This window comes from Sciurus vulgaris, assembly GCF_902686455.1.
Source record: "Sciurus vulgaris genome assembly, chromosome: 4".
NCBI lineage: Eukaryota > Metazoa > Chordata > Mammalia > Rodentia > Sciuridae > Sciurus > Sciurus vulgaris.
Window position 1 is genome coordinate 53,278,886 of NC_136464.1, and position 16,096 is coordinate 53,294,981.

Below are 16,096 nucleotides of genomic sequence, written 5' to 3' on the forward strand. Positions count from 1 at the left end.
GACATGTCTATTTTGTATTGATAAGAAGCTCCAAGACAAATTTTTGGGTGGGGGGGGTGAGATGCTGATTACAAACCTGTATATGGATTAATGGTATAGTGTGCTAATACATACAAAACATACATAATAGACATGCACATGGTTGTAAAGAATAGATTTCTGGAAGGATGCACAATATCGTGAAAGAGGTCAAATCTGGTAAGTGCACTGAATGAATGGAGTGCAGACACAGAAGAAAAAACCCTACTTTTTCATACAACGTTTTATACATTTTGAGTTTGGGACCTTACACATTATTAGTCATTTGTCATTGTGAAATGCAGTGGCTTAAGAAAAGAAACATCTCACATGGTTTTTGTGGGGTAGGGATTTGGGAGCAGCTTAGTTAGTGGACCAGTTCTGGCTTGGAATATCTCATTAGGTTTCAGTCAAGTAAGTTGGTCAGGGCTCCAGTCATCTGAAGATTTGACCGGGGCTGTCTCATTAACACAGCTAGCATGTTGGTGCTGGCTGTTGGTAAAAGGCTTTAGTTCTTCCCTATGTAGATCTCTTCATTAGGCAGATTGAATGTCCTCATGTCATAGCAATTGACTTGCCCATCATGGGTGTTTCAAGAGAAAATAATGTGGAAGCAATGATGTCTTTAATGATCTAGCCTCAGAAATAGCAGACCATCATTGCCACACATTTTCCTTGTTAAAATGAAGTCACTAAGTCTGAGCAATATTCAAGAGTAATTGGACTCTACTTTTTAAAATAGACGCATATCAAAAAACTTATAGAAGTGCTTTCAAATACCAAGTGTATATATTACATTTTGGAAAATATTAACAAAATAGTTTTATAAAATTGAATCAAAAGATTCTGTGGAATCTTAATTATTTGAAAGAGAAACTTATTAATCAAAAGGATAAAAAAGTGTTTAAAGATTTTACTTTATAAAATAACACACACCTCAATCCCAGATGAAAATTTGTTGTATCTAAAATCCAAACCATAATCTGTGATTCTGAAAATGAAAAGCACATTGGAATTTTAAAAATACTGTGATTCTTTCACAATAAGTTAAGTAACAATTCAAGGATTATATAACTAAAAATAATTTGAGAGTATCTGGGAATTCTAATATAGGAATATTTTTAAACTGGCCTTGTCTAATATAACTTATAAATGTGTATCACCGATAAACATTCTGGAAAACTACTGAGAAATTAAACCCCAACCTCTTTACTGATGATGATGATAATGAAATCTAATCACATCACAATGTTTCTTTCTAGTACTTAATCTATAATTACTCAGAATTCATGTCTTTGCTTTATAGTATTTAAAAGAGAACACTAAAGACTAAGTAAACTTGCCTTATACAAAGCAAGTAAATTTGCCATGTACCTCTGAATATATGATATTATGGTTTGGATATAAAGTGTCTCCTGAAAGCTCACCTATTAGACAACACAGGAATGCTCAGAGGTGAAATGATTAAATTATGGCAGCTGTGACCTAATTAGTGGATTAATTCATTTGATGGATTAATAATGTGAATGAATTGATGGGTGTTAACTGTAGGCAAGCTGGGTGTGGCTAAAGGAAGTAGATGACTAGGGTCCTGCCTTTGGGGTTTATACTATTCTTGGTTCCTTATATGTAAGCTCTCTCTGTTTCCTAGCTCTTAAGAATTGAGCAGCTTTCCTCCACGATGCTCTTCCAAACATGATATTCTGCTTCATCTTGGGTCCACAGCAATGACATCAGCTGACCAAGACTGAACTTTTGAAATTCTGAATCAAAGTAAACCTTTCCACTAAGTTGTTCTTGTAAGGTATACTGGTTGTAGCAAAGAAAAGCTGATTCAACATATAGGGTTAACAAAATTAAGCAAACACACAGGAAGTGTACTATACTTAGTCCATTTTACTTGATTTGGAATATTAGCCTTACATTTTCTTAAGATTGGTGGTTCTATAAAACTGTATGATACAGATTTAACTGTAAAACACAAAGCAAAATGGTTTTTTCAAACATAAAAGTGAAATTATGTGCACACACACATACACGCAGACTCACATACAATTTGAAAATAAAAATAGGTTGTTGTCATTTTTTCCTTTCTCTACTTTTCCATTTTCTAACATGTTTGTTTGTAAGTACAGTAACTAAAATCGTTTTTAAAACTTTAAGGAAACCTACAGACAGGGGGATGTCAGAATAAAATGTAAAAAAGGCACAACTTCCTGAATATCATGCTTGATTATCTGTAGAAAAATTAAAAAATAAAGTTTGCTTATTTACCTACTATACCACCTTTCCAAAAGTCAAGCCTTGTCAAATTGGAGGCTTTGTACATATCCCAATCCATTGCTACTATAAAATAAAAAATTTCAGTCCTTAGGAATGTAAAGGAATTGATTAAGAATTGACAGTTACTTTAAAAACTTACAACTATGACTATACTTATAAGTTTAGTAAAACTTCCCTCAAGACAGGACTGCATCTATAACTTCTGGGTGGGGAAAAAGACTAAAAAATAACTTAATTGTTCTACATTCTTTCCATTATTCAAGACATATTACATATTTATATAAATGCTTCACAGAGATACTACTTTTCAGTTTCTCAACAATTTTTACTACCCTATGTATTTCATATATTAGTCTCATGTTAGTCTACTTGAAAAATATAATTTGACTTTTAATATGAGTAGATGACAAATGTTAAAGCACGAACCCACGAATAGTCAATAAATAAGAAAATTTATTCTTAACAGAACTGGAAGGTAATTGGATCTATTTAATGATAAATAGTATAATTGATCATGTTAGTATAAAAGATGTCATCAATAAAGGACTGTAATTATTATATAGTTAAATCAAAGTTTATTTTGGCAAATCTCCAATTTCTAATTTCTCATATATTTTCATTGCTTTTTGTTACATGTTGTTAGATTACCTCTAAAGACACAAAGTAAATGACAAAGTTCTTCTCTAAAGACACAAAGTAAATGACAAAGTTCTTTAATTTACCTACCATCCTTCTGCAACCTACCTGCTATTCCTACCAAGAAGTTTCTCAGTGGTCAGTTAAAAATCTACCCACCCAACTATATTTCTTTTCTAATTGAAATGGCTGCTGCATAGCTGCTAATTTTCATGTAGAGATTTTTGAGACATAGGAAAATTCTGGTTTATTATGGTGTGGACAGTGGTGCTTACCAAGAAAGGACTAGGAAAACCATGACAAAACTCATATGCCACTAAATGGCAGATTGTAAACAGTGATATGCGAGGGCGCTCAGGCCAATTCTTCATTTTACCTCACCAATACCTCTGTATAGATGCTCAGATATTTATATGTGGGGCCAAATATACCCACAATTTAATTTCAAGACCAGATAAAAGGCACCTCAGCTTACCTCTGTGTCTGTTTCACCTCTGCGATCATTTCAAATTCTAAACAAAAATCTGGCCTTTTATTTCAAAACAATAAAAGATTAAATAGGAACTTCCTTTTTTCGTGCTGGAGATTAAAATCAGGGCTTTGTACTTGCTAAGCTAATACTCTATTATTGAGATATATCTCCAGTCCTAAAAGGAACTTATTTAAAAAAGTTTATAAATCATAAAACCAATAATGAGATGAGACTCCTGATTGCTAGAGGAGTAAATCAGAAAACAGAAGATCAATGGCTCTTAATGGGATAGGGACAATGCCTTTGAGGATGAAATAGGGACATGAAATGGGGGTGAGTGTTCTAAACATTTGGTCATATGTAAATACAAATGCCAAGGAAATAAACATTTTGGCTAACTTTCTCATAATTAAAAGGCAAGTAGTAAGCCAAGTTGTAGAATATGCAAAGTAGTATCAGACTCAATCAGACAATCCATAATTCTAGATTGTAAAATCTGATAGTGTAGTACCACAGTACCTAGACTACAGCTATGAAGAATGAAGAACAATTTCCAACATTTAAGACAAACACAGAACATTTTAACAGATGCACAATTCATTTACTAATATACGATTTTTTACCAATAAGCTATTATATTCAAAAGTTCTATTACAATAAATATCTTGCTTCAGAACGTTTTTCCCTACTAGGAATTTTCTTCCCCAATGGAATCATAAGAAAGTTTATGATTTACAAAACTTACTAAGTTAAGTATAATTACAAAACTTCTGGAGTTGAGCACGGTGATGCATGCCTGTAATCTCAGTGGCTTGGGAGGCTGAGACAGGAGGATCTCCAGTTCAAAGCCAACCTCAGCAAAAGCAAGGCACTAAGCAACTCAATGAGACCCTGTCTCTAAACGAAATACAAAACAGAGCTGGGGATGTGGCTCAGTAGTCGAGTGCCCCTGAGTCAATCCCCAGTAACCCCCCCAAATTTTTTTTTCTTGGCCTGGATACTATCATACTGTTGATTTAATGGAGTACCCCAAATTATTATATCTTAGAAGTGATTTACAATTTCTAGTTTATAAGCATAAATAATTATTAAGTAAATTCAAAGCTTTAATTTAACCCTGTAAAGTCATGAGTAAGTCTAAGTAATAAGCTGAATCATTTTTTTTAGGTATGATGAATATCTTATGGAAGAATGTATTCAGAGTATAAATCTCTTGAATACCCACTTATAAAAGGGAATTCAGCACCCATATTTTATTTATCACATCCATCACTTTGGTGATAAAATCATTATTATATTGCACTTATTACATTTGAGTCCAACAACTCTGTGATAAGTTCCAACAATACATATGATACTAGTTGGGGTTAACACTGAAATTACTGATTTTATAGAATAAAAATAAAATTTCAGGGCTTGGGATGTAACCCAATGGTAGAACATTTGCCTAGCATATACAAGCTCCTAGATTTAACCCTGAGCACATAAATACATACATATATATATCTTATATATGTATATATGTGTGTATATTCAAATATATATAGTACATAAAATTATACTACTCTATGATATAACAGGCCCAAATACAAAGCCCAATTAAAATAATAATAGAAGTTTAAAAGTTAAAAATTTAAGGTTAAGTCAGGTGCAGTGAAATGTGCCTATAGGCCCAGCTACTTGGGAGTCTGAGGCAGGAGGATCACTAAAGCCAAGGAGTGACATCCAGCTTCAAAAAAAAAAAGGAAAGAAAAGAAAAGAAAGGAAGAAAGAAAGAAAGAAAGAAAGAGGAAGAAGAAGTTTAAGGCCAATCAGTAAATAGAAGAACTAAGAAAGACACACATGCACAAAAAGTAAAGCTTTCAATCTGTCAAAAATCTGAATCAAGCACAAATCAGAACAGCTAATCAAGAAGAACATTAAAAGAAGAATACAGCTTTTCCATGTAGGATTACATCTATGAACTGATTTCATCTCTTCAAAAATGTTCACTAAATGTATTCACAGGAGGTCACCATTTTGGACTAGCCTCTTGTACTGAGCTCCAGTGAACTGGACTGGACCAAATCAGAATAGAGGCACCTGTACTACTCAGGGAATCAAACTGAACTCTGAGAAGGGTCAGTAATCCAAAAAACAGGGCCTAATCAATGTGAGTTAGTATAATAAGGAAGTCCCCTCTGCTTTCACCATTAGGGAAAGTAAATTTGAATCTACTAATGTTGTTTTCTGTTTCTGCTTTCTTCAGCCCTTCTCTATAAAACCAACATATTCTGCTCACCCCACTGAAATACTTATTCTATTTTATGGAGAAATGTGTGGCCTGATTCTAGAATTGCAAATATATCCCACTTAGATCTTTAAACTAAATTTGTTATAATTTTGTCTTTTGGCAGGGCCAACTAACTGTTTTTAAGAATATACTCTGAGATTTCTAGGAAGCTTAGTTAAATGCTGACATGAAAACCTAAGAAGAAATTTAATAAAAATTACTGAACACATACTCTGGAATGTGCTATGGAAGATAAATATTTATTAAATGGCTTAACATGCAATTATTAGAGATTAATCATTACTCCTGTTTTAAAAGATTGGAATTTTCAACAAAGAAACTTTAATGTTTCCTTAAATAACAAGTCATCTAGTGCACTTATTAGTTAAAGGTAATTTGGATATAAACTACATAAAATATGTAAAACATATGTAGATTACATCTTTATATCATAAATACCAAATTCACACATGAAAAGACTAACCTACTTCTTTTCCTCTGCATTCAAATAACAACAATCAATGAATAACTCTCAATTTCAATCAACCAGTAAATATTTCAACAATAATGGACATGAGTTTTTCCAAGTCACTATTAAAAAAAAAAAAAAAAAACTAGCTAACCATATGAAATATTTAGGAGCTCAGAAGAGAAATAAAATTTTATTCAACTTTTTTCTTTAATACCCAAAAAACTATTTTGTTGGAAGGTTTTATTTTCTACTTTTGAGATGATATATTTTGAGATAGTTGTGAAGGAACATTAGGTATGTTTTATTGCTTTATATACATTATCCTCACATTGATGGAATTATAAAATTCAATAATGGAAAATATTCATATATATTTTTCATAATGTAATAAGAGCACCTACAACTTACTGAGGTCTCGTTATGTATAAGTACTGGGTTAGGTACAGTGTTCATAATTATGACACTAAATTAAGAACATACCATATTTAGTTAGGTACTGTTAAAAAAACAAAAAGATTTTGAAATGAACCAAAATGATTGCTGATGTCATCAGTGGCACGCCTAAGCATTGTTTGTAACACAGTGTTCTGGATTATATGATTCTATGGGGTTTATATGCCTTTGATAAATCATTGAGCTATATTATGAGTTGATAAATTGTTCATTATGCATAGCAATAGTTCTTCTCTATATGCCATCAAATAAGTTCTGATCTAGTAGAAGGCCATTTAAAGATAGCACCATGCCAAAAAGGTCAGTTTTATAATACCTGCAGATACATTTTATGGAATACACTTTCTGGTCTTTGAATTCATCTTAAATCAGTGATAAGACCTTATCAGTTTACTCAATTTTGAGTTTAATAAGTCTTTGACAAATGTTCATTTGATAGCTAAGAGAGTCACAATTCTATCCTTTATGTAAAATTATCTTGTAAAAGTCCTATTATTACCATTTTATAGATGAGGAAACAAACTTGAAAAGATTAGGTGTTTTGCCCACATCTATATTCCTGGCTTGGTGTGATTCCATAGCACAACCTATTTGCCCCTGGTTACTGTGCTGTACTGCAATTTAGACTATTGTTTTTTTTAACTGTTATCTCAACTACCTCATTACCCAAAGAACAGAAAAATACTTTATAAAATTTTTTTCGGAAAAAAAAAAAAAAAAAACATGGCAGTTAATTTATTGCTATATTATTTAATTGGCAAAGACCATCCCTGTCCACATAATTAACAAATGAGACTTCTATCAAGAAAAAAAGTTTAATTTTCAGTTATAAATAAAGAATTTAAAATCTAATTGCAAATCAGAATGAAAAGAAACAGGATCACGGCAAGATTTTATTCCCTTGATAATTGGAAGGTTCCATCATTTGAAGTACTTCTTAATGATGCTTTCTCTGCTTTGCTCTTAGGCAAAAGAGATGTAATGTCAAATTGTACTCATGTTAAATGCCATATGCCAGGACACTGCATCACATTAAGGTCCACAAGGGTTGACCTTAATGCTTGCTTTATTTATTTATTTACATATATATATTTAGTTGTACATGGATGCAATTCCTTTATTTTTATTTATTTATATTTATGTGGTGCTCTACCACTGACCTACAACCCTAGTCCTTAATACTTGCTTTATGAAGATAATTATGAGAAATATGTGTAGATTTAGACTAGACAATCTTATAGCACAACCATAACTGTTGAGACGGAACTCCAAATAAGTTTTTTTACTAACAGTGGTGAAACTATTTCTTAATATAAGGTTAATATAAGATCTAAAGGATAAAACCTGCAAGAAAATTTTTTAAAAGGAGAAATAGCCAGGTATAGTGTGGCACATGCCTGTAATCCCAGTGACTCAGGAGGATGACACAAGAGGATAACAATTTCAAGACCAACCTGGGCAACTTAATACCTGTCTCAAAAAATAAAAAGGGCTAGGGATGTTGCTCAATGGTAAAGCAACCCTGGGTTCAATCCCCAGCACCTAGAGCAGGGGTCATGGTGAGAAGGAGAAAGAGAAAGGAGAAAGGAGGGAAGAGATAAAATACTCTACTTGCTTTGCATTAAATAATCTGATACAAATTAGCGTAATTCATAAACACACCAAAAACATCACTTAGGACAACAAAACACTCCTTTCTTCCATTTTTAAGAATTTTAAAAAATCACAATCTAATTCAACAAGGAAAACTATCAAAGAAAATGGGAGGTGTTAATTCATATTTAAATTTTAAAAAGTATGAAGAGAAATTGCAATTAAACAGTCAACTTTACTTAGTATGACCCAAGTTAATTAAAATAGTTAATCTGAAAATCAGCATTAACAGGCACCTTTCTTTTTTAATGACAGAAAGGTTTGACAAGACTCTGTGTTGCATCACCATCTGCCACATCCTGCCCTGATATTTATAAATACAGTTGTGCTATTGACATTTCTATAACTGCTCCAGGTGTAAGGCATTAGAACAGAGAATTCTCTTTGATCACTCCAGTGTCATTTCTTTTATAATCTAAGGAGTCTAGACTACTCCCACATTCCCAGAGGTATGTCTCATAAAAAGTCTTTTAACCTCTATCTAGTTTCTCTAGGTGAAATAGGTTGCAAAAGAGATAATCAGAAGTAATATTTTAAAAAATACAAACCACACAGATTAACCCTTTTCAAAAAAAGATCTGTGAACCGAAAACCAAGATAAGCTTTTTTTGCTTAAATAATTTTAACTTCTAAATAGTATAATTTAATTGGAAATGCTAAATGATTCTTGAAATAACTTTATAATTTTTTTCAATGTGTTTTTATTTAAATCAAGCGTAATTCCTTAAATTTGTTTTTTGCTTTTGTTTTTAGAAACTCATTGCACATAGGGTTTGGGAAAGTTAAAAAAATTCTGAAAACTGGTTCATTACATAATATTTTACATCAAAACAACAATTAAAAGCATCCCCTGAGATACAGACCTACATAAAAACAAACACACTGGCATTTATGCTCTTCTCTCAAAATTTAATTAAAGACAAAACAAAAACATGGTTAAATTTTTACTACAAGTTAAACGTAAATACAGATATCTAACTGGAAAACAGAAAGAAATTGGAAGATTGAAATGTCATAGATTGGAACACCAGGTTAGGAATTATAAGATAAAAATAAGGATCTGATATTTCAAAGAGACCAAGCTAAATGTTTAATGCTTATGTGAAGAAAAATTCATACCTATTACTGAAGATTTTAAATATGTGATTAAGAAAGAAAATCTGTAATTAAGAATATAGTGCCATTTCTACTACCTAAAGAAAAAAAAAATTTCTTAGAATGAGGGCTATTTAGTGAGGAACATGCACAAATTTAGGAGTTTCCAGGAAATTACTTTCAGCACAGAAAAGATAGAAGTATTATTTTGTCCAAAGATCTTTGCTTAAATGAGAAGGAAAATTTTACTGTACAAGATGGCAGTTACTAAAGAAACATGAAAATACTTATTTTCTGTTATTGAATAGTCACATAAATCAATATAGGCCTCAATGTTGTAAGATGACAGAAAAAATAACTGATTTCTATGTCTGTTTATATTACAGTTAACAAAGAAGAAAGTTAAAATATTTGATCAAATGTCCAAAATAGACACAAAAATGGTACTTTAAAATGAAAGTGAAATCAATTTGCAGGAAGTTTAAAAACAGTTGAGTTCCCATAACTTAAAACAATATGGAAATACCTCACATAGTTGGGACATTGGAATTCTGAAAAATTCACTGTCCAATAATACCATAAATCTCCAAGAAGCCAAAAGGTATCTAAGCATCAAAGAAAACTATTGTAGCCAGAAAGAATTAAAAAAAATAAATTAAAAAAAAAGAGTACATTTACTGAATGTGCTTTTTACACGACGGACACTTAACTCTCCAAAAACCTCCAATTCTTCCCAAATTGAAGAAAACTAGAAACATGTAAAGATGTCAAAATTGAAGTTGTCTAAGGATGAGAGAAGTATCTCCAATAAGGAGAGAAGGATGAGGTTACCAGATAGAACAAAGGATACTAATTCTCCTTCACTTAGTTACCCAACATGATATCCTATCTTATTTAATCAGAATGCTGATCATTAAAATGAAGACCAAAGTAGGGTATGATGGTGCACACTTGATTCCCGCAACACAGGAAGCAGAGGAAGAAGAATCACAAGTTCAAGGACAGTCTCAGCGACTTAGCAAGACCCTGTTTCAAGATAAAAAATAAAAAGGACTTGGGGATATAGTTCAGTGGTAAAGTGATCCTGGGTGTTCAATCCCTAGTATTGCCAAGGGATGGGGCTGGGGGATGGGAGGTTGAAGACCAAATCTTATTTGCCCTCTAGGCTCTAATGATTGAGAGAGTATACAAGAGGTTAGTAAAGAGGTAATATTTTATGTAGATCTGGGCTAAGAAAATGTAAAGTTTCAATATGTGGTAATTAATGTTTCAAAAGTTTAGATAATTTTTATGAATAGCCATACCAGACACTCATACACCCTCCTCTCCCTCTCTCTCCCTCTCTCTCTGTCTCTCTGTCTCTGTCTCTCTCTCTCTCTCATATGTATGTATGTGTGTGTGTGTGTGTGTGCGCGTGTGCACGCGCGCGCTGTGTAATGATAATAGTATATAATAAATACCAAGAGAGCATATTTGTGAAGTCAGCATCTTCAAAGAAATATCAAGGCAACAACCATCAAGCAGACAAACATATTCATTATGGGAAGAAATGAGAAAGAATAGTAAAAAATATTTAAAATTATAATGGTCCCAAACTTGAAATTTGATTGAAAAGATATGAATCTACGTAACCAAGAAATTTCATTAAAAACAGTATGGAGATTCCTCAGGAAACTTGGAATGGACCCACCATTTGACCCAGTTATCCTGTCCTCAGTTTGAACTCAAAGGACTTAAAATCAGCATTCTACAAAAACACAGCCACATCAATGTTTATAGCAGCTCAATTCACAACAGCTAGATTGTGGAACCAATCTACATGCCCTTCAATAGATGAATGGATAAAGAAACTGTGGTATATACACACAAGGGAATATTATTCAGCCATAAAGAAGAATAAAATTATGGCATATGCAGGTAAATGGATGGAGCTAGAGAATATCATGCTAAGTGAAATAATCTAATCCCAAAAAACTAAAGGCTGAATGTTTTCTTTGTTAAGTGGATGATGATACATAAGAATAGGGGTAGTGGGGAGCGGATAGGAGAAGGAAAGATAGAGATAGTGAAATGAGACAGACATCATCACTCTGTATAATTACACAAATGGTGTAAATCTACATCATGTACACCACAAAATGAAAAGTTGTACCCCATTTGTGTACAAAAAAATCAAAATGCAGTCTGTAAAAATAAAATTCAAGAAAAAAGAAAATTATTCTTGTCAGAAAAAACAACTCCATTATTTACTCATCTTTTATTTAAAATTCCTTTTTTAATATTTATTTTCAAAATTGAGATTATACTATACATCTTTTGGGGGTATGTTATTCTATTTCAATACAAGTACAGAATATGTAATGATCAAATCAGGGTAATAACCATTTCCATCTCTTCAACCATTAGATTTATGTGCTGGAAATTTTTAAACTCTTCTAGTGATTTTAAAATACTTGTTTTAAACAAGTTACCCTTTTGTGCTAAAGAAGAACCAAAAGTAATTTCTCCACATTGTTTCTAGTGCCCCTTATGGAACTTCTGTGACTCTCACTTCTCTGTCTTCCCCAATCTCTAATGACCACTATTCCATTCCATTCTTCCATAAGGCTGACTTACTGATTTCCATAAATGAGAACAGACAGTATTTGTTTTTCAGTGTCTGGCTTATTTCACTTAACATGATCTCTCCACTTCCACTGATGTTGCAAATGACAGGATTTTACTCTTTTTTTTATGGCGGAACAGCATTCCATTGTATAGATACACATTTTCTTAATCCATTCATCCACTGAATGGTATCTACATTGATTCCTTATTTTGACTATTTTGAATAGTGCTACAATGAATATGGGGGTATAAGTATCTTTTTGGTATAATTACTTCAGCTCCTTATAATTCCTCTGTGGTTCCTGTATGATTTAAAGGTAAATGTACAAACCTGTGTTAATAGGTACAAATATAAATCTCTATTAATAGGTACAAAATATATGAAGATATAATCAATAATAACTAAGTAAAAGGAGAGGATGAAGATGTAAAGGAACAGTATGTTTGGATACTATTAAAACTAAGTTGTTGTTATTCAAATTAGGTTGATATTTTGGGATGTTAATTGTAATCCCCAAAGGTAAACAAAAATAACTAAAATATACAGAAAAGGAAAAGAAGGGAATCAAAATAATATACTACCAAAAATCAACCATATACCATAAACAATTATACAAATGTTATTACTTTATAATAACCTTAACTATGACAACCCTCACACCCCAGGTAATAATCATGTACTGTATGTAGGAATACAGCTTGACCTGACTATAGTCAACTTGAGTAGTAACCACCATGCTTGCCCCAAGTAACCCTGCTCTGTTTTCCTGGCATACAATAAATAACCACAAGTATTAGAAAGATAAGCAAAACTTTACAACTGGACTCAGGTGCCAGTAGTACTAGGATGGTGCCTGATATATTTCATATCGGCTTAAAAAAAAAAAAGATACATTTTGGTTTGGATGAAGTTATTTTAGTAATGACCATTACAAAAGTCCCCTTTCTCAGACCCAAATCACAGGGAATCCACTGATCTTTCTGGCTTCCTTGACCAAACTCCTATACATTAAGTCCCCCAGTAAAATGCACACTGTGCATTCCTGGAACTTTTTGCTTGTCTTTGGTTTCATAGCATCTCACAGCTCATTCTTATACAGTGGGATGGAAATCTCTGGGACAATAATGAGGCTCAAATTCCTACTACCACAGAATGTACTGTATTGTAGAGACAGGATCTCAGCAAGGTAATTAGGTTAATGAGGCCATTGCAGTCCGCCCCAATCATATGTGACCAGTGTTCTTATAAGAAGAGATTAGGACCCAAAGTTACTATTTTTTTTATTGTAAACAAATGAGATACATGTTGTTTCTCTGTTTGTACATGGAGAAAGGCATACCATTTGTATAATCATAAATTTACATAGGGTAATGTTGTTTAATTCATTGTTATTTTTTCCCTTCCTCCCCACCCTTCCCACACCTCTTTTCCCTCTATGCAGTCCTTCCTTCCTCCATTCTTGTCCAATGCTACTATTAAGCCACCTGTTTTCTAGTATATTGTTATGACAGCCCTAGCAAACTAATATAGAACTTTTTTGTAATTATTTATGATTCTATAATACTTCTGTTTACATAAATGCTATTATTTAAACAATAAGAACATTTAAAACTGGTAATACATAATAACAGAATAATTAAATGAGAAAATATAAAAATGTTTTAAATATTTTGTTAAAATAAATACAATAATTTATTTTAACATTTTTCTTTTGTAATGCTGGAGACTGAACCCGGGATCCCACATATGTGAAGCAAGGGCTCTAACACTGAGCTACCTCCGAGTCCTCTTCCCCATCACCCCCAAGACAAGGTCTCACTAAATTGGTCTTGATCTTCCTGCCTATGCCTTCTGAGTAAACTGGGTTTATAGTCATGTGCCACAATGCTGGCCTCTTATTTTAACATTTGTTAATTCTTTGATAATTAAATTTTACACACCATATTGAATATTCTTAAGATAACAAATCGAAAACATTTTAAGATTATAACTATAGGTGACTGAACACAGTATACCAATACACAATAAAACAATGAAATTTTTTTTATCCCATAAAATAATTTTATTTGTGCTTCATTTCCAATAGTAATTCTCTGAACTGATCAAAGCAATTAGATCATCCTTTGGTGTGTGGTAAAACTGGATATAATCAAAAGTAAAATCCACTTTGACCTGTATCTCTGATGTATCAAGTACACTGTAATGACATCAACCTAAGTATCTCCCCAACAAAAGCATGTACTTCAGGAATACTTAGGATTGTACCTACCAACAACAGTAGGTATTCAGACACATTTCAGGAATTAGTTTTTAGTTTTATAAAACTATCTACTTTGTATCAAATGTTTTTCTATTCTGTTTATCATATAATTGTCTCCTTTTTTTTTTTTTTAAGCACAGAGGTAAGTGAACTTGAAGTATCAAAAATGGATTCCAAATAACTTAAAGTTTTAGGAAAGGAACTGAGAAAGTTCTATGTAATTTTGTTGTACTTTTCTGGTGAGATGCATGTATGTACATGTGAGTGGGGGGTGGTATTTGTTTTTTACCTGCTACTAAATAAGCTTAGGTGTTTTTATTTTTATTAAAGTTGACAACGGGAGGCAAAGGGGTGCACACATGTAACCATAGCCACTGGAGAAGCTTCGGCAGAAATATCACGAGTTCGACAAGAGTTGGATAATTCATGTCTTACCAAATAAGTATTACTTTCAAATTGAGCACAGTGATACATGCGGATAATCCCAGTATTCAAGAGGCTGAGACAAATCACAGCAATTTAGAAAAACCCTCAGCAACTTATCCAAACTATGTCTCACAATAAAAATAAAAATAAAAAGGACCAGGGATGTCAGGTATTGTTGCACATGCCTGTAATCCCAGCAACTCGGAAGGCTGAGACAGGAGGACTCCAGTCCAAGGCCAGCCTCAGAAACGTAGTAATACCCTAAGCAACTTAGCAACACCCTGTCTCAAAATAAAAAAGGTGTCTTTTTGTATTCTACACAGGAGTTTCCTAGAATGTAAGACTTTTACTGCTAAAACTGAGAAAACCCTGGCAAAGAGGGATGGCTGGTCACCTTCCCTACATCAGAGAGTAATAGAGGTGCATACACAGTCTGGGGATAAACTGGATAACAGGCAGAAATCTATGAAGCCATGAAGAAAGTCCTCATAAGAAAACAGCTCTGTTCTTATACTTTCAGCATCCAGAACTGTAAGAAAGTAAATTTCTGTTGTTTAATCCATCCACTCTGTGGTCCTTTGTCATGACAGCCAGAGCAGACTACTAACAATATCTTAAGAACAAAAAAGAAAACACCTTTTTTTCTATTTAACCTGGGTTCAAACAGTGACCAACAGGATGTTTTACAAATTAATTGACAATTACAAAGATGTCCTCCTCAGGTTTCTTCATAAAAATGATCAAAGATTCATTTTACAACCTAAAATATTATAATACTACACTTGAATTTGAACATTCTATGTAGAATGATTATATACTATATGTTTAATGCAACAAAATAAATCAGTCAATCAATCATATGTATTTATTTCTCAATTTTCCACTTCTCTGGTTCTTGAAGGTCCTTGGAGTTAATTGAATTGAAAGGGAAAGCATTTATCAACAAAAATCACAATTACCCCATCAATGAGAACTAACTTATGACTATAATGAGCAGGATTGTGACCTAGCTCTCAAATTCAGAGGTAAGAACCAGAGGTACATAAAGCTTTTTCATATCCTTCAAAGCAGGAAGTTTAAAAGGAATACACACTCATTAACTCCACATTAGCTTAGACTGTTAATCCAAAGAGTATATCTCAAAATGTGTTTATTCAATTACCCATTAGATGGTATGGGTGTAAGATTCATATAATACATCCACATAAACATATATGTATATAAAAAGATATGCTCAAATTTAGACATTTTGACAGATGCACACATATATATCTACATGCATATATTTATATCTATATATAAAGCAGATTTTTTCATATCTTCTAGTAAAAATACCCTTTCTAAGCACTATATAAAATGTAGAAGCTATAAAGTTTGTTTTTTTTTTTCATATTTTTTATTGGTGAATTACAGTTGTACATAATGGTGGGATTTGTTATTATATATTC

At 32.5% G+C, this 16,096-nt stretch overlaps 1 protein-coding gene across 5 annotated transcripts in view; it reads right to left on the reverse strand.

Annotated features, from left to right (window-relative positions):
• ADK (adenosine kinase) overlaps positions 1–16,096 on the reverse strand; it is a 499,304-nt gene that overhangs the window by 339,204 nt on the left and 144,004 nt on the right. The gene's annotated exons all lie outside the window — the stretch shown is intronic.